Source organism: Malaclemys terrapin, chromosome 9, assembly GCF_027887155.1.
Source record: "Malaclemys terrapin pileata isolate rMalTer1 chromosome 9, rMalTer1.hap1, whole genome shotgun sequence".
Classification (NCBI taxonomy): Eukaryota; Metazoa; Chordata; order Testudines; family Emydidae; genus Malaclemys; species Malaclemys terrapin.
The window spans coordinates 31384400-31409463 of record NC_071513.1 but is presented as its reverse complement, the minus strand read 5'-3'; positions in this window follow the sequence as shown (position 1 = coordinate 31409463).

The following is a 25064-nucleotide window of genomic DNA, read 5'->3' as shown; positions in this document are numbered from 1 at the left end:
AGCATATATTTAGTATGGGGGTACAGTGAATATCACAATAATTGGATGTGGCTATCCAAAGGTAAAAACGTTCAATGGGATTTCAGTTCCTAAGTGCCTAAATCACTTTTGAAATATTAAGCTTCCTTAATGAGTTAGATATTGAAATGCTGAGTGCAGCAATGCCTAAATATCTTTACAAATCTGGGTCTAAGTGAGCAGTTTTGAGAACACTTTTTAAAATTTTACCCTTGATCTCTCTGTCCTTTGATCACCCTCACAAGTAAAGGGGGATAATAACACTTCTGTATTAAGATTGTTGAGAAATTTAATTTATTTATATTCTTAGAGATGGATAGAAGATGTAAAAGAAGGGGGAAGGGGCATTTATTATTTTAATAGATAAACCTTTCTCAGAGGTGGTAGAGATTTATGAAGAATCAGACTTGACAGGAAATTCCTAATCCAGTTCATTGGATATGAAAATGCCTTGTGTGCAAGAAGCTACAGTTAGCACATTGTCTAAATAAATAACATTCTTGCATCAAGAAGAGGGCTGCATTAATGACATTATAGGTCTTGCTGCTGTATAGTAATGAGTTTTCTTTATTCCTGGTTTATTGGTAGGGACATCATACAGTAATTCCACCTGTCTCATTTCAGTTCAAGCAAGGTATAAAATATGAAGGCTATCACCTCCCTTGGGCTGTGACACAGAGTTAAAACAAATCTGAGTGTTTCTCATTAGGGCTTTCACTATTTTTGTCATTTAGAAAATGTTCCCCTTATTTATGTTTTTGCTTCTCAATATGTAGGCACATCAGTGGATGATCAGTACAAATAAAAGGGAGGTCATATATAACTAATTAGATTAATTTCTTGCAAGAGAACGCTAACAGGGTTGAAAAAGTAAACATAATCAACCTGTATTTAAAGATGACTTTTGATAGGTTGCTATATGAAAGTTTTGTATATATGATTGAATACAGTGTCATCAACGTGAGAACTCTGGTGGACCCATGAGACAAACTGTACATCATGGTTGCCTTTTAGATTTGCTTCCAGAAAGGAGAGATCCCCTGCATTTATGCTCAGCCTTTAAAAGCACAATTTACAAGTTTCAATTCTATTGGTAATGTAAAAGTATATTTTGAAATAAAAAGTATACTTTCAGAAAGGTTTGAAAATGCCACTATGACTTGCTTAGTTATGGCCAGGGAACTCCCTGCCTGTTTCTATTCAACACAGAGATCATTTAAGCCTCTGTATAATAAATAAATAATTAATATCAAAGGATAAATATTAATATTTTAAACAATGATCCTGAGGAGTAGATACAAAATGGTAGCTGTAGTTAATTGACAAACTTTTATGAAAGATATTGACATCTGTGGATTTTCCATAGTTTTAAACTGGTAGCACTTGATGGTATTGATCATGAAATTCTAATTCAAGAGAGTAGTGATAAATTGATAGAGATTGGGTACGGCGGTTACAAATTGGAGACAAGATTGGTGCAAGGCAAAGTTTCCTTTATACTTTAGTGACCTGAAGACAGGAAATAAACATGGCATATTATGTAGAAGGAATGATCAGTAACAAAGTTAAGTGATTTGGTTTAGCTAAAATGATTAGTGAGAAAAAATGGGGTGTAAGATGGGAAATGAGTCAAGCATTTAAGAATAGAAAAACTCTATGTGAACTGGTGCAGGTTAGGGACAGTTGAATGTTCAGTTTAGGGAAGAGAAACTGGCTTTTCCATGGCAAGTCTGATGTGTGGAAAAATAACGTTAATTGCTTTTCACTTCCTCTGTAGAATATTTTTTAAAAATCTAGATGTCTTTACAAAAGTATATTCCCATTGAAAACAACTAGTTAAAATCTTTGTTGCTATTCACTGAAGATAATCTGAAAAGTTTCTAAATTATTAATTAAAAAGCTATTCATTTCATTCTAACATTTTGAATTAATAAGTCATTTGGGGGCAACTTGTTAGTTTAGACTGCTCTTAAAGAAATCTGAATGAGAGGACTTATGTGATATGCAAGTGTGTTTGACATTAAACTTTAATTGCTTTGTTTATTTTTAAATTTTATTGGGGATGTTTTTAGAGTGTGGATTAGTCCAGGAAGAAAATATTATTGATTTTAGTATGGATAGAAATGAGGCCTGAGATTTACAGGGCATGTACAAGTAGGATAAATGCATCAGTTAAAATGCCTCCCACCTACAAGTACTAGGGTGACCAGATGTCCCGATTTTATAGGGACAGTCCCGTGTTTTGGGTCTTTTTCTTATATAGACTCCTATTAACCCCCATCCTGTCTCGATTTTTCACATTTGCTGTCTGGTCACCCTGACAAATACCAGGAGTTCAGGATTCCTTGCTACACCAACAAGCCAACCATACTATAAATGACCCCATTTCAGGAAGGTGGTAAAAGTAAAAAGTGCCATTATTTTCCCTACTTCTTGTTCCTATGTTGCAACAATTGTACTCTTCCAGGTCCGAGAAGGAGACTGTACATTTCAGATGACAGCCAAGTCATAATCTTGGATGGGACTCGCTGAAGATTTAGAATGTTTTAACTACATGTAAATAGAGGATTTTCCCAACATTTGTCTTTCACAAAAATGTTTTTATACTCTAGCTGACTGCTTTATAGAGTCTCAAATAGACTGTTCCAAGCTATGGCAAGATTTGTCTCAGTATTCTCCAGTGCAAAATCTAAGTCTCTCCTCAAGGAAATTAATCTTCTGAAGATAAGAAGATTTACAAAAGACTTGATTTTTCTTCTTCTTCTTCTTCTTCTTCTTCTTTTTTTTTTTTTTTGGAATGAAAACTGTGTACATTAGGAATGCAGACATGCTTTGATCTGCAGATTTTAAATCCAGAGGGGTTCTTAAAAGTACAATGATTTTTTCGAAAACAAAAACTGGAACAAAGGTGCAAAATTTCCCATTCTTCTGAATCTTCTTTTTAAATGGTCAGAGTGAGATACTTTGAAAAAGATGTTTTAACTGCTCTGTCATGGAACCTTGGAGAGCCTGTATGGATTTTAATTCCAATTAAAAACATATTTTCTTTGTAAAGCTTCTTTCTGATCTTGAAAGTGATAGAAAGGTCTGTCTGAAAAAAGATGGAATGCAATTTCCTAGCAAATACAAAGCCTTAATATTAAATTAATGTGGGTTTATCTGTTGTCATGTGGAACACAAAGCTGTTTTAACTGCAAAAGTCTAATATCAGTGGAACTGTTTAATCATTACTCTGAATCTGATATATGGTTCTGATATATGGAATCTGATATTTTGAACTTGATCAAGTAACTCATTAAAACTAAAAAGGGAAAAATTCTAGAACTATTTTAAGTCCTTAAAGTAATGCACTGTGTAAGGACTTCCTTTCAGTAGACAAATTTCAAGTGTTTGCATGATGTGACAGGGTGCAATGTCTTACCTGCCAAACCTGTAGGAGCATAACTTCTCTCTAACAATCTTCAAAATTCATAATTTGGTTGACAGTGAGGACTGCTACATTTACGAACTTTGTTCATTCAGCTTTATAAAACGTCTACAATGAAGCCAGAGAAATTTGTATTCTTCCTTGATTTACAGAAATGCAGAAAAATTCAAGGTTTATTATAGAAAAATTTCTATTTCCCCTCTTCCTCTTTCACAGAAAAAACTACCCAATCCCATGATTTTTATAGCCTCCTAAAACAGAAGTAAAATACCTTTCAGGGTAGCCTAATATCCTACCTGGTAATCTTGGACAAATTTGGTGGTATAGTCAGACATATTTCAACTGGGATCACAGGCCACTGCCAGTCCCCATAAAGATTTTTTCTTGTGCTTCTGGCAAATGGAGTATCTAGGAGTAAAATAGCAACCCAGTATTTGTCAAGGAATTAAAGATCAATTAAGTAAAATCCAGAGACCAAATGTTTCCCTTATTCATAAAAAAGTGCAGATGGAAATGGACAAGTCTAAGGCATCTGCGGCTATGTGTGGTGTAGGGCCAGAGGGATGCAGAATGAGCCAAAAAAACATAGAAGAGGTCAGGATCTTTGGGAAAACAAATCCCCTGATTACTGACCTCGGAACCAATTGTAGGAGTGGGCTGATAAAGTTTGCGGATGACACAAAGTTGGGAGGTATTGCCAATTCGGAGGAGGATCGGGATATTCTGCAGGGAGACTTGAATGACCTTGTAAATTGGAGTAACAGAAATAGGATGAAATTTAATAGTGAAAAGTGTAAGGTGATGCATTTAGGGATGACTAACAACAATTTTAGTTACAAGCTGGGGACGCATCAGTTAGAAGTAACGGAGGAGGAGAAAGACCTCGGAGTCCTGGTAGACTATGAGTCGACAATGTGACGTGGCGGTGAAAAAAGCCGATATGGTCTTGGGATGCATTAGGCGAGGTATATCTAGTAGGGATAAGGAGGTGCTGCTTCCGTTGTACAAGGCGCTGGTGAGACCTCATTTGGAGTACTGTGTGCAGTTCTGGTCTCCGATGTTTAAAAAAGATGAACTCAAACTGGAACGGGTACAGAGAAGGGCCACTAGAATGATCAGAGGAATGGAAAACCTGTCGTATGAAAGGCGACTCGAGGAGCTCGGGTTGTTTAGCCTAACCAAACGAAGGCTGAGGGGGGATATGATAGCTCTCTTTAAATATATCAGAGGAATAAATACCAGGGAGGGAGAGGAATTATTTCAGCTCAGTACTAATGTAGACACGAGAACGAATGGATATAAACTGGCCGTGGGGAAGTTTAGGCTTGAAATTAGACGAAGGTTTCTGACCGCTAGAGGGGTGAAATATTGGAACAGCCTTCCGAGGGAAACTATGGGGGTGAAGGACCTGTCTGGTTTTAAGATTAAGCTAGATAAGTTTATGGAGGGAATGGTTTAATGGGATAACATGATTCTAGTCAAATGAACAGCGTGCCATCGCTGGTAAATAGTATCAATGGCCAATAAGGGTCTGGCTGGAGAATCTTGCCTACATGCTCGGGGTTCTACTGATCACCATATTTGGGGTCAGGAAGGAATTTTCCTCCAGGGTAGATTGGCAGAGGCCCTGAAGGTTTTTCGCCTTCCTCCGCAGCATGGGGCGGGGGTCGCTAGCTGGAGGATTCCCTGCTACTTGAAGTCTCTAAACCACAGGATTTGGGGACTTCAACAGCAGAGTCAAGGGAAAGGGGTTGGGACGGCTTTGTGGCCCGCATCATGTGGGAGGTCAGACTAGATGATCATAATGGTCCCTTCTGACCTTAAAGTCTATGAGGATCCCCATCCAGATGTGGACGGGGGGGGGGGCTCCTTGTGTCACCTGTTGCCCCCTGCCATCTATGGCAGTCAAATGAGGCTGTTTGTGATGTTGCAGGCTCATGGATGCACTCTAATCCCTGAAGAGCAGGCCACAAGCATTAACAGTATTTGATATTACATCAGTTTCCCTAGAGCAGTGGTTTTCAACCTTTTTTCATTTGCAGACCCCAAAAATTTTGAATGGACATGCGGACCCCTTTGGAAATCTTAGACATGATCTGTGGATCCCCAGGAGTCCGTAGACCACAGGTTGAAAACCACTGTTCTGTGGTTATGACAACCTTTCCTGGAACCCTTAGGCATAATCAGCAGACCCCCAGGAACACAGGTTGAAAACTGCTACCCTAGAAGGGATGTCAAACTCATTGAGTGGTGTGAGATGAATTACTGTGGGACAGGGGGAAAACATCAGCGGCAAGAAATCCATTTAGCAATCATCACACACTGCAGAATGTGCTACTTTAACTAGTGACATAAAATATTGCATTTAAGATTACTTTTTTTTTTCTCAAGGCCACATATTTTATGCAACATCCCTTACTCTGTGCATTCTTAGTATGATTAGTACTACTTCCCATCTTTTGTGCATTTTTTTCCTCTAACCATTTTGCTTCCCCAGTACACTTGGCCCTTTCCTTCTCTTTCACAGCTCTTCCCCATCTTTTTCACATACCCCATTGGATTCTTCTCCCCCCTACACCTCATATTCTGCCCCTTTCCTCCCTCAGGCTTTCTTAGGCAAGTTGCTTCTCCCCCTTGGATGTTAGATTTCTAGTCACCCTTCCGCATAACAATCCCTTTGAGACGCTTTGCACCTTCCCACCTCTTCCTTCCCCACACCCTCCACGGCACATTGGGCCCCCTCTCTTCCATTTCACCCACATTGGCCTGCCTCTCTCTATTTCTGCTACCTGTCCATTGGCACAGTGAGCTCCACACTTTTGACTCCTGGTTGATTCTCTGGGATGCTGCTGATTTATTTATTTATTATTATTCTTTGTATTATTGTTTGGTGTGGGGAAGGATGGAGGGCAAAACTCCTTTCCGGCTTTATAAGAAAAAAAATCAGTTAATTTTTCATAAGATAAGCACCTAGGCAAGCCATAGTCAGCCTGACACCTATATTACATCTAGCATAGTGGCTCTCAAACTTTTTTACTGGTGACCCCTTTCACATAGCAAGTCTCTGAGAGTGACCCCTTATAAATTAAAAACACTTTTAAATATATTTAACACCATTATAAATGCTGGAGGCAAAGTGGCATTTGGGTTGGAGGTTGAGAGCTCGCGACCCCCCATGTAATAACCTTGAGACCCCTTGAGGGGTCCTGACCCCCAGTTTGAGAACCCCCATCTAGCATATGTGTGTTCACAATGCTGCATGGTGAATTTCTATTTTTGAAAATGCAAAAGGCGGAAGGTGGAGTAGAATTTGGGAGAGCGGAAGTAATGTTGTGTTCCTGGCTATCAAATTTAAGCAGACTAGTTTTGAGGTTTGGCCATTTCTCTTAATTATATTGTTCATTTAAATCTTGTAAATATACTATTTTTTTTCTTTTTTAAGGTGTAGCAAAAATAATTCTAGCAGAAAATATTAAATGTAATTTGCATTTTGAAGACGCTTTAATTTTTGGTTGATATTATCAGCATTAGGTTGCTACCAATTTATCTTTAAACCCTGTCTCCCCATAATATTACTTTGGCTTGGTCTACACTAAACCCCCAAATCGAACTAAGGTACGCAACTTCAGCTACGTGAATAACGTAGCTGAAGTTCGAAGTACCTTAGTTCGAACTTACCTCGGTCCACACGCGGCAGGCAGGCTCCCCCGTCGACTCCACGGTACTCCTCTCATCTAGCTGGAGTACCGCAGTCGACGGTGAGCACTTCCTGGTTCGACTTATCGCATCCAGACAAGACGCAATAAGTCGAACCCAGAACTTCGATTGCCAGCCACCGAATTAGCGGCTGGGTGTAGACATACCCTTTGTGTTACATTTGTAGTTGTATAGGTTATAGTTTTAATTAGAAAAACAGGAAAGCAGAAGAAGGTAATATTGTGTTCTCTTTTGTTTGATTTCTCTTGTTCATATGTATTAGATGTTTGTGCATTTCCTAGCTTTGAGCAATGTAAGCTATAATTGAGATCTAAAGTTGGAACATGTCTTTGGTTACTGTTTTGTTAATTCCTTTTATTTTACTGTAAAATTGTATCTTCTCATGTGTTGCTGATGAAGTGAAAGAAAAGCCAAAGGTAATCCACTTCAGCTCTTTTTGCTTCTAGTAACAAGGCTCTGTCTTTAAATCTGTTTTTTGCAATGAAGGCTGCCTGAAAAGTATGCATGCTATTTTCTTGTCTCCTTTTCACATGGGCTATTTATGAGTTCAGTACAGAATGCAGGTCCTCTTTAGGATGTTCGATTGAAATGTACCAATAATTTACCTTGTACGAAGCCTTGGTAACTCTTAAATGTTCCTTTGTGTGTGCATGTGCGTGTGTGTTTGTAGTGAGGTTTTTAATATGGTTGGGGGCCAGAAAGGGATGAGTTCTGAATGGAAGCAAATAAGTAGGAAAGACAAAGGGATGGAGAAGGCAAGGAAGGGACATTAAATGGATGAGGGAGGGAGAGAAGGATAGAGGCTAGTGAGAGTAGGGTGGAATCAGGAGAACAGTGAATGAGAGGGAGAGGGAAGGTCAGAGCATACAGTCACTGTCTGGAGTGTATTTTATCATTATGTAAGGATGTGCATGTGGCTGCCAAGAACAAAGGTTATCCTTCAATTTGGAAGGCAGAGTTCAGGACTGTGGGGAGCTGCAGGTTGCAGACAACATCAAGCTCTAGTTGCCTGGGTGTCATGCTAGCTATGCAATGTTTAAATAAAAGTAATGTGTTAAATGCATGCTCTTTATGCTTTAATAAAGAGAACAAGCCACTGATGTCATATTTTAACTATTAGTTATTTAAAACATGTATCTGAGTGCTCAGGAAAGTGCTTCATTGTACACACACTGAAGTGCCGCCTAGTTTTTAATTGAAAAGTGGTCATTTAATGTAGATTTTCAAAGGGTCTGTGCTCCTGCAACTTTCATTGAGGCCAATAGCAGATTTGGATGTCACATTTCCTGGTGAATGTCTCTTCCTTGCTGCCCACCTAGGCTGCTGAGAGGGGAACCCAACCCTCCGTGCTCTGGATCCCCTGGGGTGTCTTAAGCTTTTCGAGTCTGAATGGAGTCTAGCCACTGTGCCAGACCCAGGGTCCCTAGGCACACTGGGTGTAGACCTTCTACCTGGGACTCACCTTCCAAATATTGAAACCTGCTGTCCAGCCACTTAGATCCTCTAGGCATAATGCTGACCTTTCATACCCCCAGTACTTAAACACACATCTTTCCCAGAGCTCCACGCCAAAAGTTGGAGCTTCTGATTACAGTTTATCACCCTCATTTTAATCTGGTGCAACATGGCTTTCTCCCTCAGTCCTGCTTTGAGTCCTTTTATAGGCATCTGACAGTGTCACCTGCATTGTTTCTTCTTCTGGTAACTTTCCATTACTTCCAAGCCCCCTCCCCTCAGACAAGAGGAGGAAGTGTCTTCTCCCAGATAGAACAAACCATTGTCCCAAGGAATTTGATTTTGAATAGAGGATCATTAAGTGATGATCACTCAATATTGTCTCTGTCCTGGCAGAGACAAAGTGCAAACCCTGCTAACTCATGAGGGGTCCACCTACAAATAGGCTTTCCGTGACACGAGTAATTTCATGATACAATTTCATAAAATCAAAAAATCAGAAGTGACACAGACAGAATGCCCAATTTGTCACAGTGGGTACTCAAGAACTCTGAAAATCAAGCCATTTGCTATAACTAATAAAGTACATTTTAAATCACCCATCTCACCTCACCCATTTTGTGCTGGCACTTTTCACATTCACAAAATATCCTCTGTAAAAAGGGTTACTTGTACATTGATATCATTAGGACATGAATGTGGTTCTGGTATTATGATAAAAGCTCCCCTGGCTTCAGGGCTTGCAACAATCTGCATTTTTGTTTCGGCATGATTTTTGGCAGGCTTTTCGGCTTGCTCTTAGTCATGAAACTAAAAGGAGAACACTAGTTAGCTTGGTAACTTTTACAAGTGAGCTCTAAGGATGTTACTTAGTCGAGTTCAAGGTTGTGGTTCTTCAGACTATGGCAAAATGACTGCAAAAAGAATAAATTAGATATAGATAAATATAGGTGAGTTTTATGTCTACACAATATTTTGTCTTCATCTCTACTCATATTTCTGCCACTCACTTGATATTTTAGATCCTAATTTACACTACATGTTAAATTTGGCATGTAATTAAATACATGGAAAGATTCATGTGAGCATCTACTTATGTGATCTGGTTTGACATGAATTTGTGCCTTAGAGGGGAAGTTTAAAATAAACTTTCTATTTTATAATATGAGATGTCTTTACTTGAGACTGCAAAAGGCTGAAAGAATCTTAGGGTTGGTGACACATTTGTGACCAACTATTTTATGTGAAGTACTGATGAAAAACGGTCACATTTGCTATAAAAATGTTATTCTTTTTGAAAATGCCACCAAGCATTATATTATTAATAGCCTTCATGTGTTTTCTGCTGGACGGGCACTGGCTCTGGAAATGCAACACCAGATGAGAATTAGTATCAAACTAAAAAACAAACCTTGTTAGCAGGTGTAGACAAATGGTGACATAGGATGGTTACAGATGACTGTTCATTGTGAGTGGGGAACTAGATTAAGGTCTAGTCATGCAAATTCTTTGTCAGGCAAATAATCTCTTTGAATTTATTCTGTCCTCACACAAGTTTTACATTAGTTTAACTCCAGGACAGATTCTCTTGATATACAGTGGTATAAGTGAAAGGAAAATGAGGCCCAAAGGGATTACACACACAAGAAAAGTTACACATGTGTATAAAGCATTTGAAGGATTGGGCCTGAAGACACACAAATACATTCATTTTAGTTACCAGCAAATATGAGCAAAATATGTGTAATTACAGTCATGTTTTGGTGAGGCGAAGTAGGAAGATTGAAAAATATCATGCAAATGCATCTGAATAACTTGTTACCGAGGCTCTTAAAGAGAATTCCACCAAATTAACAGTGAAAAATGAGGAGTTCCAAATGATGAGTCCTGTTGTATTGCTATTTGGTGGAGAACATTTAAATGGATTTCATAGGGGAATGCATGGGTGGGGAAATGAAGGAAGAGGTTTTATATTTTAAATCAACATTCCTATGTTCAATAGGCAACATTCTTTTGGAGACTGAGGAAGCAGATCCCCAAATGTAGGTGTGATGGATTCAGTCACACAGACCCCCTTGGGACAGTCACCTGATATGCTGGAATTACCTCTGAGCCCATTTTCCCTGCCATCTTGGGACTTCCAGAATCCTGCTTTGTTGAGCCAGACACGCTAGCCTGTTACAACACAGACCCAGGGTCTGGGCCACGCCCCCAAAGCTACAGGCTTTAAGTGATAACACCTCTGCAGGTTACCTGAATCCAGCACCCAGACACCCAGTTTCCAATGGGATCCAAACTCCAAATAAATCCATTTTTCTCTGTTTAAAGTTTATACGGGGTAAACTCATAAATTGTCTGCTGTCTAGAACACTGATAGAAAGATATGCACAGCTGTTTGCTCCCACAAGTATTAATCCCTTACTCTGAGTCTACTAATAAACAAAAGTGATTTTATTAAGTATAAAAAAATAGGATGTAAGTGGTTCCAAGTAATAACAGACAGAACAAAGTAAGTCACCAAGCAAAATAAAGCAAAAACACGCAAACCTAAGCCTAATACATTAAGAAATCGATTACAGGTAATATCTCACCCTCAGGGTATGTCTACACTATGAGAGTATTTCGATTGTAATTAAATCGAATATGTGGAATCGACATTACAAAGTCGAACGTGTGTATCCACACTAAGGACAGTAATTCGACTTTGTGAGTCCACACTAACGGGGCATCGACATTGGAAGTGGTGTACTGTGGGCAGCTATCCCACAGTTCCCGCAGTCCCCGCTGCCCATTGGAATTCTGGGTTGAGCCCCCAGTGCCTGCTGGGGAAAAAAATGTGTTGAGGGTGGTTTTGGGTAACTGTCATCATCCAACCATCACTCCCACCCTTCCTCCCTGAAAGTGCCGGCGGGCAATCAGTTCACGCACTTTTCTGGTAAGTGACAGCGCGGACACCACAACACTGCGAGCATGGAGCCCCATAATTGCTGCAGTTATGGCCGTTTCAACATCTCTCAGCTTATCATCCACCTTTTCCAGAAGCAGATGCTGAGAAATCGGGAGAGGAGGCTATGGCAGCGCAGTGAGGACATGAAGTCTGAGAGTGGCACAGACTTCTCGCAAAGCACGGAACCCCGCGCAGTGAACATCATGGTCACAATGGGTCATGTTGATGCTGTGGAACGGCGATTCTGGGCCCAGGAAACAAGCATGGACTGGTGGGACTGCATAGTGCTGCAGGTCTGGGATGAATCACAGTGGCTGCAAAACTTTCGTATGCGGAAGGGAACTTTCCTGGAACTTTGTGAGTTGCTGTCCCCTGCCTTGAAGCGCAAGGACACCTGGATGCGAGCAGCCCTGACTGTCCAGAAGCGAGTGGCCATAGCCCTCTGGAAGCTTGCAAAGCCAGATAGCTACCGGTCAGTCGCGAATCACTTCGGCGTCGGGAAATCTACCGTGGGGATTGCTGTGATGCAAGTAGCCAACACAATCGTTGAGTTACTGCTCTCAAAGGTAGTGACCCTTGGAAACGTCCAGGTCATCATAGATGGCTTCGCCGCGATGGGATTCCCAAACTGCGGTGGGGCTATAGATGGAACTCACATCCCTATCCTGGGACCGGACCAGCAGGCCAGCCAGTACATTAACCAAAAGGGCTACTTTTCAATGGTGCTGCAAGCACTGGTGGATCATAGGGGACATTTTAGCAACATCAACGTAGGATGGCTGAGCAAGGTTCATGACGCTCGTGTTTTCAGGAACTCTGATCTGTTTAGACGGCTGCAGGAAGGTATTTACTTCCCAGACCAGAAAATAACTGTTGGGGATCTGGAGATGGCTATAGTGATCCTCGGGGACCCAGCCTACCTGCTAATGCCCTGGCTCATGAAGCCGTATACAGGCGACTGGACAGTGCAAAAGAACTCTTCAACTACCGGCTGAGCAAGTGCAGAATGGTGGTGGAGTGTGCTTTTGGACATCTGAAGGGGAGATGGAGAAGCTTACTGACTCGCTCTGATCTCACGAAACCAATATCCCCATTGTTATTGCAGCTTGCTGTGTGCTCCACAATCTGTCTGAGAACAAGGGGGAGACCTTTATGCCGGGGTGGGAGGTTGAGGCGAATAGCCTGGCTGCTGATTACGCCCAGCCAGACAGCCATGCGATTAGAAGAGCCCAGCGGGACGCACTGTGCATCCAGGAGGCTTTGAAAGCTAGGTTCCTCAGTGAGCAGGGTAACCTGTGACTATTAAGTTTGTGTAAAGAGAAGCTTAACCTGCCCCCGTTTCTTTACACACTTACTGTTGACTATCCTCTCCAGCTACATACCCCGTTCACCCCGTCCCCCCGTTCCAACACACGTTTAAAAATAAAAGACATGGAACTTAGTTATTGAACACTGTATTCTTTATTACGCATTTCGCGGTAAAGTGTTGAAAGTGGGACGCAGACTGTGGTGGGTAGTGGGCATACTGATGGAAAGAACACTTCTAAACTCGAGGAATGACAGGCTTCTGATAATAGAGTGGTCCGCAGTGGTGGACTGGTTGTTTCAACGGAGCCTGCCATCCCTCCTTTTCGGGACTCTGTGTGTAGAGGCTATGTGACTTTGTGACGGGGGAGGATGGTTACAGATCCCCTGCTGCGTGGCTCTGTGATCCAGGACAAGGACCGCTGCATAAGATCTCTATCTGCCCTCCGCCGCCACAAAGTCACATGCCTCTCCCCCCCCCCACAGGACATGAAAACCACCTCCCAGACTGACCAGGGTGCCTAGTGACTGCAATGTGTGTGTGACCTTCTGCTGAACCTGCCCCCGTGTCTGTACCCTGGTAAAGGTGACTGTCCTCTCCAATTACCAACCCCCTTTCCCCCCTTCAAACACAGTCTTCCCTAAAAGAACATGACGGAAACAGTAATTAACAGAAACATATCTTTTATTAACAACTACACAGTTAGGGGATGAAACTGGGACGGGGGGCTTGGGTGAAGCGGGAAGGAAAGGACTTATCAAATTTTTGGGAATGAGAGCCTTCTGGTACTTGAGCAGTCTGCAGGGGTGCAGTGACAGTTTTCACGGCACCTGCCGCCCCTCCTTCTTGGGACTTTGGGTGAGGTGGGTATGGGACTTTGTGGTGGGGGATGGCGGTTAGAGATAGACTGCAGCGGGGCTCTGTCCTCCTGCCTCCGGTCCTGCAGAACATCCACAAGGTGCCAGAGTGTGCCCGTTTGCTCCCTCATTAGTCCAAGCAGTGTTTGAGTCGCCTTCTGGTCTTCCTGCCACCACCTCTCCTCCCGTTCGCAGTGTGCTCGCTGGTATTGAGACATGTTCTCCCTTCACTGGGTCTGCTGTGACGACTCGGCTCGGGAGCAGCCCATAAGTTCTGAGAACACGTCATCTCGTGTCCTTTTCTTTCTCCGCCTAATCTGCGCCAGCTTCTGCGAGGGGGGTGGCATGGTAGGTCGGGAGACATTCGCAGCTGTGGGATGGGAAAAAGGGAGTGAATTCCTCACAAAGATAATTTTTTGTGAACAATGAACATAGTCTTTCTCTGTAAACAAGACCATGCACAGCACCTATCACATGCGCACTCAGGACAAGGTCGAATTTTCAGCCTTTGAATTCAGTGCCTGGGGTCTTGCAGTGGAGATCAGACAACCGGGGCAGGACAGCGGAATTCAGGTAGCAGGCTGACATGGTAAGCCATAGACTTTTGGCTGCTTAAAACTTAAATTATAGTTGTGCCCTCCTTTCACGTTCAAAGCAATGCTCCTATCGTTGGCCAGTTCCTGCTGCCAGCAATCCGGCAAGCATGAACTCTGCCCCTTTCCCACCCCCTTGTGACTGTCCCCGGGAAAGATCCCTGTATGCTGCCCCTCTCCCGCCTCCACCACGTGGCTGTAAACTGCCGGTGAGAGTTCTGTAAAGGAACAGGCAAGCAGTCCCAATAGTAACATTCCCCTAATTCTAAGTAGGTCACCATGAGCGACATCACTCTGCTGAGAATTTCGGAGACCGAGAAAGAACGCATGCTGCGTGAAAGCCAGCAAAAACCAGGGCCATATGCCGCCATGCTCTGCAAGGCAATGATCCCAGAGTACTTGATGATAGCCTGGCAAGGAAAACTTTCTTACTACGGAGGACACAATGAGGCCACTCTCCCCAGGAACCTCATGCAAACGCTTTCCAATTACCTCCAGGAGAGCCTCATGGAGATGTCCCATGAGGATTTCTGCTCTATCCCCGTACATATAGATCTTCTTTTCCAGTAGCTGCACTGGCAAGGACTAAAAAGTAGAGCGCCTAGAGCAAACTAATTATGATAAACCGGACATTGTTAGATTCTTTTGTAGTAGTTGCACTGCCAAGGACTAAAACGATAAGAGCTTGGGGCAAACAAATCATGAAAAACCCATTGATAATATTTCTGTTCTGTTTAAAATAAATGTTTACATGTTTAAAAAACTTACCGACTGATCCTTCCCCTGATTCAGGGTCAGGGTTAACGCTTGGGGACGGTTGGTAGGGGATCTCTGTGAGGGTGAGGAAGAGATCCTGGCTGTCTGGGAAATCAGCGTTGAAAGCGCTGTTGACTGCCTCGTCCTCCTCCTCACCTTCCTCATTGTCCCCATCCGCGAACATCTCTGAGGAAGCGGCCGTCGACAATATCCCATCTTCAGAGTCCACGGTCCGTGGTGAGGTAGTAGTGGCGGCCGCACCTAGAATGGAATGCAGTGCCTCATAGAAACGGCATATCTGGGGCTGGGATCCGGAGCGTCTCTTTGACTCTTTTGTCTTCTGGTACCCTTGTCTCAGCTCCTTGATTTTCATGTGGCACTGAGTTGCATCCCGGCTGTATCCTCTCTCTGTCATGGCTTTTGAGATCTTCTCATAGATTTTTGCATTTCGATCACAGCTCCGAAAGCACGGTCTCATTGCCCCACACAGCGGTCAGATCCAAGACTTCCCGATCGGTCCATGCTGGGGCCCTCTTTCTATTCTGAGATTGCATGGTCACCTCTGCTGGAGAACTCTGCATCGTTGCCAGTGTTGCTGAGCTCGCCACGATGTCCAAACAGGAAATGAGATTCAAACTGCCCAAACAGGAAAAGGAATTCAAATTTTCCCAGGGCTTTTCCTGTGTGGCTGGTCAGAGCATCCGAGCTCGGACTGCTGTCCAGAGCGTCAACAGAGTGGTGCACTGTGGGATAGCTCCCAGAGCTATTAGCGTCGATTTCCATCCACACCTACCCTAATTCGACATGGCCATGTCGAATTTAGCGCTACTCCCCTTGTTGGGGAGGAGTACAGAAATCGAATTTAAGAGACCTCTATATCGAACTAAATAGCTTCATTGTGTGAATGGGTGCAGGGTTAATTCGATTTAACGCTGCTAAATTCAACATAACCTCCTAGTGTAGACCAGGCCTCAGAGATGTCTCAATAAGCTTATTTCACAGACTAGACCCCTTCCTATCCTGGGCCCAATCCTTTCCTCTGGTACAGTCCTTGTTATTTTCAGGTGGTAACTAGGGGTTTTCTCATGATTGGCAGCTCCCTTTGTTCTGTTTTACCTCCTTTTATAGCTTTGGCACAAGGTGGGAATCTTTTGCCTCCTTCTACATGGAAATGTACCAGATTTAAGATGGATTCCAGTATCATGGGACCTGGGCACATGCCCTGTGGGACCCCAGCCTCCATTCTTCCTGGGCTGGCCCACATGTACACAGGAAGGTTTGCAAGTAAAAGAGCCATTTACAGTTCATTGATTCTGAAACACCCTTAATGGCTTCCACTTAATATGTTTACATCAGTAATACAAGTTTATAGCTTATTCTCCTAACTCCAGACATAGAAATAATACATGCAAATAAATAGGATGAACACACTCAGTAGATTATAAGCTTTGTAATGATACCTTACAAGAGACCTTTTGCATAAAACATATTCCAGTTATATCATATTCACATTCATAAGCATATTTTCATAAAGCATATGGAGTGCAACATCACAGTAGATTTTCTGTTGGGTCTGAAAGTTCCATCATTTAAAACAAACAAAAACCAACTTTCAACTCTTTTTGTAGAATATTTTTGCAGTTTAACATTGTGCAAGTAAATGAAGATAATTACATTTCCTTGATATGATCAATACAATGAAATTGGAAGGTTATATAATGTATGAGAATATTGAAAATAGAATACTTTTAACTTCACAGGGTTTTTTTTAAGTTTTAGAATGAAGATATAGAAAAGTAAAAAATGGAGGTATTTAACATTTACACATTAGGGAAAAATAAGACAATTTGTGTCTTCACCAAAATCTCTTTCTAATGACTTTGATATGTCCCGTATATTGTAGGCCAGAATCTCTGACTGGCTGCTATAACTATCTTTTGAAAACCCTTTTTTCCTACATGAATGTCCTTATATGTTGTGGAAGAATGCTCATATATGGACCCTATATATCCAAATAAGTCTATTTGTCATGCTAATATTTTGCTGATAGTTAAAATTAAGAAACATTTATCTTCTCCTTTCACTCTCTGCATCCTGAATAACCCCATTATAACCCTTTAGCAAGGAGTGTGGTTCCTCTCAGAGGTGGACAAGGAGGTGCAAATCACATGGTGGGTGGAGCTAGGAGGGCCACACCCCACATGCAGGGCCAGCTCCAGCTTTTTTGCCGCCTCAAGCGGCGAAGCGGGAGGGAGGAAACCGCAATTGGCGGTACGTCGGCAGCAACTCAATTGAGCTGCTCCATTCTTCAGCGGCTGGTCCTTCGATCCCTCTCTTCCTCTTCAGTGGCACTTTGGCGGAAGCTCAAAGAGGAAGAGAGGGACTGAAGGACCAGCCACTGAATTGCCGCTGCTGACCCAGATGTGTCATCCCTTTCCATTGGCCGCCCCAAGCACCTGCTTCCTGCACTGGTGCCTGGAGCCAGCCCTACCCACATGCCAGAAGTAGAGGAGTGGGACAGGAAGGGGAAATCTAAAAGACTGGCCCAGCAGCTCAGTTAAGGGGGAGCAGCCAGAGGAGACAGACACATCTTTCCTGCTGCTGGAGTGGAGCACCAAGGAAAACTGCTGGGAGTGGAGCCCTGGGGAGACTGAGCATCTAGGGAGTCCTGATGTTCTTGACATGGAGGAACTGCTACCATTACCCCTGGCAGTGTACCCAGGGGAGACTGAGGCCAACCCCTGGACACAGGTGGGAGCGAGGGAAAGGAGGCAACCCAGGGGAACCAGGCAGTAGTCTGGTGGAGAACAAGTCTGAAACCAAGTCAGTGTGTTGCAGGAGGATCCCCACTGACCCAGTGGTGGACCTTCTGCCACTGATAGGGCCCTGGGTTGGGATGTGGTGGGGTTGTGTGGGCCCACGTAGCCCCTGCCACCCTACCCCTGAGGTGGCAGTATTCCCCCTCCAAAGGCCAGGAGGCCTGTGCTCCTCAGCACAACCCTTTGCCTGCTTGTGGTGCTGAACCCCTTGCCTGAGCCCCAGAAACTAACAGCTCTGCCTGATTGCAGGCCAGAGCCCTAACTGGTGGCGGCCTCACCCTGCCTAAGAGCTGGATGAATAGACAGGTGCCCAGGTCACCAGCCAGAGCCCAGACTGTGTACGGCCCACTTGAAGGACGAGACCCCTTGAGAATCGCTAATTCCCCCACTCTTGTTCTGCTTAGAGAAGGCTTTAGCAGACCCAAATTGTGAGGAGGCATGGCCCACCCCAGATGCAGATGCGAAGGGACGGCCCCGCCAGCTTACAACATTAAGCTTGTCTAGTTTAATCATATAAATTGTTCCATCAGGTGGGACTTATACTTAGGCAGTCATTTAAGCACCTTTGCTGAATTGGGACATGTAACTTTACAGTTGTATTCCACAATATATAGTTTTTTTCTCAAAAAATATAGTTTATCAAACTTTGCAGAAAAGATATTGGGGAGATCATGAATTTCATTACAATAAACAGTTATATGCACAGGATATACCTAGCTAGTTAAGGTTTTAAAATGAGAAAACTAATATAACAGTGTATTAAAGTGTAAAATGGATGATGTGAATAATCTTACCATGGATAAAATATAGCAGTGAACAAGAAATAGAAATTTGTGAAGATGAATCCAAAAAGAGGCTTTGTGGATTTTTGTTTGATTAAAAGCTAAGATGAAAACAGAACAGAGTTAATGGATAAAACAGTAGTAGTCTATTAAAACAAAGTAGTTTGTGTTCTAGGGATTGGTAATGCTATATAAAGAATGTCTTTATAGTAATCCCTTTTATTAGTTTTCATTACTGCACTTATTAATCTCAATGGGATATGGAACTGCTAACTTCTAGGCTGTTGATTGAGTATAGCCCAATGGAGTGATGACTGAAATTCGTCTCGTATCTATTTCCTTGACTGTGTAAAAAATGATCCGTCTCAGTTCAGTTCCCAAAGGACAAATGGTTACACTGCAAAGCCCCCATCGAACTTGACATTACTGTATTCATAGCGTTTTCCTGTGAAAATCTGGAGTTTTCCCTTGACTGAGGCAGAATCTGTTGTTACTGGGTCTTGATAGAAAAGTGATTAATAGGATGTTTTACAGATGAATAACTTGAACTTGTTTTGCATATCTGAAAACTTGAAGTTCTGGTTTGGAACTTTTTTTGCCACTTGATGATTCAGGTTTGTCAGGTATGAACAGAATTTTTTTTTAAAGCTTAATATTGAAATGTCTTAAATATGTTGCAAAATTTCCAAGTGGCTTATTTGTCTTTGGTTTTCAGATATAATTCTAGTCATTCATTGGTTCTATAATTTGCAGCCTCTTAATTTAATGTCATTAGCATTTTGAAAGAAAGGGCAATTTTTGCCTAAAAACTTGAATAAATATGAAAAAAAAGCTGAAGGCCATCTTTGTTCAAACTATAAGCCTGCTTTTGCTAAAAAAAACAAAACAAAAAATCTGTGCTGTACCTAAAAACAAGTGTATATTTTTTTCTTTAAAAAGTGTATGTGAATAAAATTGTTCACGATACATAGACCACTTGAATTCTTAGTAGTTTACTTTTATTTGAAATGTTCTCAAAAGCCTCTACATGAAAATCATGTTCTTTCTGATAGAGTTTGAATGAGCTTTGTGAGATGGTCTATTTAGCCAACCATGACAATCCTCAAATTTTTGTAAAGTAAGTTTTAAAAACTCTAGTGTGTGAAAACTACATTGGAAAATATGGAGATTTTGAATTTCTGGAGTAAAAGTATATTTGGGATCTAATCCAAAGTCCAATGAAGCATATGAGTCCCATTGACTTTAACAAACTCGGGATCAGGCACTTGGATTGTAAATTCTTCAGGGTAGGGAGCATCTTTTTGTTATGTATTTTTATCGTACTGGGCCCCCTAACCACTATCCTAATGTAAATAATTAATAGTAAGAATAATACAATATAATGTCAGTGCAGTAGATATTGAGTGAGTGTTCTGGGCAAAGGATCCAGAAATATACTATATATATTATCATTAGTTAATATTATATATTAGTACTGGTATATAATATATTAGCTGGTAGTGTCAGCTAATTTCAAAAGGGAGAGGCTTTGAAATTATTCAAAAATTAGATTCTTCAGGTTTAAAACATGGCTTCTAACTAAGTCACCAAAGCACGATATTAACAAAGATCTTTGTTGGAGAGAAAGAATTAATATGGTATGTTTCTCAATATCTAGACTCTGTTAAAGGGACTCATAGTTTTTCTGTGAAACCATGAGAGATACAGACTTTTTTTTTTTTTTTTTTTTTTTTTTTTTATGAAAGTTGATTCCCACCTTCCTTCAGGAGTTGGCACCTTAAATAAATAAATAAATACTGTGAGAGATAGCAACACTGTTTCTGGCCCCATATCTGGGGCTTTCAGAAATGGTGGGCATATGTAGAGTAGCTGTTATTTCTATACAAGGATGAGGGTGTGGCTTCAGAGGCCAAACACCATCCTCCACTTTTGGAAGGCAGGTCTTGGACTGCAGGGAGCGATAGGTTTTGGTTGCTATTGGGTTAGTTATGGAATGTTTTAATAAAAATTAAAGACATGCTCTCTATGCTTTTGAAAAGAACAACAGAGGGAGGAAGGCCCCGCTTTGCCCCCTGCACTATAAGGCGAAGGTCAGGGCAGACTCTGGACAAAGGACTATATATAACCATTTAGCCTGGGGAGAGAAAACTACTACCCTGGTGTGTCTCAGTCCTGCAATAATAAGACTGGAGGTTGTTGTCTGTGGATGAGTAAGGACATATTTTGCAGTTGGATTCTTGCTTTTCCCAGAAGAACTTATGCCTTGTCCAGAGAGAGAAATGACATCAAGTCTCTCAACTACCCTGATCAGTGGGGAGACTGAGGGAAGGCAACATCCCAACTCTGGAAATCCTTTATGCCAATGTGCATGAGGATGTTGCCCATTACTTTTAAGTTGACCGGGTGTGTTCCATTCCAGATGTTTTTGTTATAAATAACGCTGTATATTGTTATACTTTAAAGAACTTTACAAAATAACTTTATATTTAACTCTTTATTCTGCTGGCATTTTGCATTTTCCTTAACATGACAATGACAACTAAGGAAGTCAATTTCAAAGGAGCTTCAGTGCTGCAATGTTTGGTTGCAAACACTGGAGCAAATGTTTATTTAAATAGAAATAGGGTTTTTGTTTGTTAAAATTAAAATAAAATATTATAGAAACCTATTTATTGTCTGTATCCTTTGTAAAACAATTTTTTTTAATAAAAACCTAAATTTTGAGACAAACTTGAGTTGAGAGTCCCACAAGATATTTATGGATCAATTGCATCAGTAGGTCTGTCTTTTAAGTGGTTAAAATGCATAAGAATATACTAGTATTAAATTTAGTGTACTGTAATCCATGATTTATGACTAAATTATCCTGATGAAACAATTTATCTCAGACATACAGTAACCTGACCTCAACCCAGCATTAGTGCCCAACAAATGAAAATCTGCAATCTTGGTACAGGTTTAAAACAGAAGGCCAGGAGATAATTCCTAGCAAAATGTGTTTCTCAATGTATTTTGAGTAACTGTCTAGACTTCAAATGCGGAGAGGAAAGAAATGCAGAAAATTGTGGTAATATATAAAATGTAGCATACTAATTCTTTTAAAATAATACCACAGTAATGCCTTTCCTATAGGCTGTCCACAGGATAATGTTAGATGTCAGATACAAAGTAGAAACAAGGATTAATGCATGCTTGATCACAGAAAATACTATGCTGAATATAAATTCAAAGTAAAAGCCAAGTAAAGGATTTGGAAAATAAAGTGGACATTCCATTTTGATTTTTACTGAAGCAGAACATAAAATCTCAGTAGCAGGAAGTAATTTGCTTACCATTTTTCAAAGGCTGCTGAGAACTGAAATGTTTGAAAAAAACAAGTTTGTTTAATATAGGACCAGTTTAAATATCCAAGTAAAATTCGGACCCTTTTTATTTAAATATATCCCTTGTTCTAACCATTCATTTTGTAGATTCAGAACTGCATCACTATAATCTATTTCCAGAGTTCAGAATATGGCAATTGTGTGGAGAGGCAGACAATAAATGATGTGGACATGGAAACAGTGAGACAGATGCTGATGTGGTTAAATGGAGAAGCCACAACTTTATTTAAAACTATTACCTATCTGGGGTAACCACCCCAGACTTCGCAGCATGGTTGGTCAGGTGTCGTTCTCAATGGACACTACTGTCCTCAAAGGACTATAAGCCTGAGGATGGGTGTGAAGGCCATGCCTCCTGTACACCACCAGGGATCCTGACTGGAAGCCAGAATTCCAACCCTCTCCCCTGCTCCACACCAGAGTTAGGAGAGCTAAGAAGTGAGAAGCCACAAGCTGCATTGGACAGAACTTTTCCACTCCACAGACAATGGCTGTACTCAGCATCAATGCTCAGGCAGCTCACTGGGTTACAGAGACCTCCCTCAGACCCTTTTTAAATTCATACTGGAACTCACCAAAGTTGTGACAATTGAAACTGAAACCCCCAAACCAAGGCTCTGGGATGCAGGTTAGTAGGTGAAAAAACAACATCACAGTTTGCCAATTTTGCCATATAGGGAAAAAATCCCTTCCAGACCCCAGATGCAGCAAGCGGCCTAGTCATAGCAACATATTAGTTGAAGGGTGGGCTGAAGCAGGGAGCCCACAATGGCTGCCCCATGTAAGTAGCAAACAATACCAACACCCCTCCTCCTCCAGCACTTCCAAAGAGGAGCCAATCACTTGGCCCCAGCACCACCATGCTTGCCAAATGACAGCAGCGGTGGGTGGGACAGGCTCTGGAGCTCAGGCTTGGATGAATCATGCAACACATTGTACAGCATGAGGAATGTGCAGAAGGGGAATGAGAAGGAGGCCTCTATAAACTGAAGGCATGTTGGGAGTGGGAGGGGAAAGCAGAGGGAGCACATGGAGCACTGACCTAGCTACTCCTGGTTGAGATCTCATCCTCCTACCCCACACCAGAAAGTGTTTTCATTGCTCCTGGCCCCATCAAAATCCCATCACATCAAAGCTAGGCAGGAGAGCATTTGTGGCTCCTTACATACTAAGGTTGTAAACCGATTAAACAAAAAAGGTTTTAAACAGTGAGAAAAATAACATTATTTCCAGTTGACGTGTACTAAGGATGACCTTAGCCCAGGGTATTTATGGCCGTCCTGGTGAGTTCTGGATTTGGAAATTAGAAAGAAAAATGGTCTCTTGAGAATCTGTTTGCTCTGAACATCCCATTCATTAGGAGGACCTAATGCTACTGATAATCAGTGCTGTCTTCCAAAAGGTCTCTGTGCTTCTGCAAACTTTTATTTGGGGAGCAGTGGCCGCTTTCAGAGGTCGCTGGCTATGATACTCAACTTTCATGGAAGCCTTGAGTGAAAAGCTCCACAGCCACTTCTGTGATTTGTATATCACAATTAAAAGGGATGCCTCCATGAAATGGGAGGGAGTGGAACTCTGTCTGAAAGCTGTGGACCTTGTGTGAGTATAGCTGCCTTATAGTTTTAGGGGCTCTGACCTACACAGTGCTATGTGTACCTTGTTGTTGCCTCCTTACTGAAGCTCAGAGTCGAAGTGTGGAGGAGGATAGATGATCAGGTAGCAGTGCCTTTTTTCCTCCTCTTAGGTTTTGTGATTGCCATCAACCTTGTGGGGGTCACATGCCTCAGTGGACCATGTCAGAGGGTAATGGTGTTTTTCGGAGAAACTCCATGTATGGCCATGGACCTCCTGTATCTGGACTGGCTTCTTCAATGCTTACAGTTGCTACTCCTTCATCTTACTGTCTTACTGGAAATCTTGTGGTGTGGCAGGTGCATTTGGACAGATGGATCACATTGCAATTGACTTTGCCTCTGGTCATCATGGCTACACCAAAGATTTTCAAATGGCGAACACGTGTGTGTTTTTCTCAGAGGGTTTATCATTATTACTTATCATTGATCAGTGAGGTGGGAATCGTACTGCAGGACCTGAACTATTTTTGAAATATACAGGCTCCACAAAATATATATGTACAAATGAACTAAATTCATCTTCTTTAGCAAATCCTATCAGTGTCCTCTTTTGTTCCCTTCAGCAGTCTGGACTAGTTCGTTCAAACCAAGAGTCCAATTTTCTGCAATTTCTTTAATTTGTTTTCCCCAACCTATAAGTAGAATATTAGAATAGAGTAACTCGCCAAGAGTGAATAGAGTCAAAGCAAATCCATTAAATCAGTCAAATAAATTCTTACAGATTATTTTTGCAATAATAGCCCAGCTGTAAGAGAGACTCCTCATGTGCATCATTCTTTCAGTTCTCTAGTTTGATTTTCACTAGAGTTTTTTGGAAATCCAAAATGCTAGATGTTTTAGTCCTTTGAGGACGTTAATTTTTTCTTAGTCTTCACTAACTTAAACTATTTTTTATACAAACATAAAACACCATCCATTGACTGAGTGTCTTTTAAATCTACTGTAGTACACAATTTCAAATTACAAATTCATATAATCAACATACAGTGCCCAAAGTACCATTGAGTGTCAAATTTTCACCACTGTGACATTAGCTTCCAAATGATGTACACAGTACAACCCCGTTTATACAAAGCTTATATACATCCCTCAGTTACCTGGGAGGGAAAGGGGTTGTGTGTATAATAGTAAAGAATAGAGTAAGTAAAATAGAAGAAAATAGGTTAGGCGTCAACTTGTGCTTTGTCACACCATTACAGCCTCTTTAGAGTTGGACATTTAAGTTGAGGGAAAATTTAGGCAATGGATCTGGCACTCAAGGATGGTTGTGTATCTGGAGACTATTGAGGGAAGACTAAATGAGGGACTATTGTGAATAAAGGAGGAAGCCAGAACTGTCTGCAGTGATGCAAAGGGATGGATGGGATGAG